We start from the raw sequence: 1,432 nt of genomic DNA on the forward strand, positions 1-1,432 counted from the left end.
AAACCTTTTTTTTGATTTACTGTATTTTCTTATTTTGATGTTTTGAGCTCTTTTGTGTTTAAAACAATATATACTAATTTTTACAGTATCAAATTGAATTTTTGTTCAATAAAAATCTTTCAAATGCGACTGTAGCTTTTTTCCCCCAAAACTTTGTCTTCAAAATAAGGGTGCGTCTTATATTCCAACAAATATGGTACATAAACTTCCATCTAGCAAATACTTGAAATAACAACAACCAACCTTGTTTATCAGTAAATTCTGGGGCTTCAAATCTCGATGAAGGACATTATGGCTGTGACAAAAAAGCCAAACCTCGTAGAAGCTGATACATGAAAGACTACAAAAACAAAATAATATAACAGTTTAAGTCATTAACTTATGAAGATAATTTAAACAGTTTAATTATTTACAGACTACTATTATCATTATTACATTAAAAATCTATAATAAGCATGACCTTTCTTGATTTTCTTCATTAATATTAAGTCTAATATAGAAATTTTTCTCAAGAGTTTTTTTACACTTTTCATACATACAAGTCTCTAAAGAATATATAACAGTATCTATATGATTTCATGGTATCAATTAACTAGAAACATTTATACTCTACAACCTTCCCATAAATAGGTTCTCGAGCAATAAATTCACAAACCTACACCTTGGTACTGATGTGGCTATACAAACTCCTGACGTGTCAGGTAAGTTACAATAATAATGTGTGTTTAACTTACTACTACGTTCACTGTGTAAACTAGTTTTTAAGATAAATTGTACAAACTGAACCATATAATAACAGATCACAAACCTACACCTTGGTACTGATGTGGCTATACAAACTCCTGACGTGTCAGGTAAGTTCAATAATAATGAAGGATCAGTGTGTTTAACTTACTACTACGTTCACTGTGTAAACTAGTTTTTAAGATAAATTGTACAAACTGAACCATATAATAACAGATCACAAACCTACACCTTGGTACTGATGTGGCTATACAAACTCCTGACGTGTCAGGTAAGTTACAATAATAATGTGTGTTTAACTTACTACTACGTTCACTGTGTAAACTAGTTTTTAAGATAAATTGTACAAACTGAACCATATAATAACAGATCACAAACCTACACCTTGGTACTGATGTGGCTATACAAACTCCTGACGTGTCAGGTAAGTTACAATATTAATGTGTGTTTAACTTACTACTACGTTCACTGTGTAAACTAATTTTTAAGAGAAATTGTACAAACTGAACCATATAATAACAGATCACAAACCTACACCTTGGTACTGATGTGGCTATACAAACTCCTGACGTGTCAGGTAAGTTACAATAATAATGTGTGTTTAACTTACTACTACGTTCACTGTGTAAACTAATTTTTAAGAGAAATTGTACAAACTGAACCATATAATAACAGATCACAAACCTAC

The 1,432-nt window shown here is 30.6% G+C and overlaps 1 pseudogene; it reads right to left on the reverse strand.

The window, feature by feature from the left end:
* Window positions 1–243: 243 nt before the first annotated feature.
* The window catches only part of LOC111083365, a 7,127-nt pseudogene continuing 5,938 nt past the window's right edge, over window positions 244–1,432 (reverse strand).

This window comes from Limulus polyphemus, unplaced genomic scaffold (genome assembly GCF_000517525.1).
Source record: "Limulus polyphemus unplaced genomic scaffold, Limulus_polyphemus-2.1.2 Scaffold9270, whole genome shotgun sequence".
In the NCBI taxonomy this organism is placed as follows: domain Eukaryota; kingdom Metazoa; phylum Arthropoda; class Merostomata; order Xiphosura; family Limulidae; genus Limulus; species Limulus polyphemus.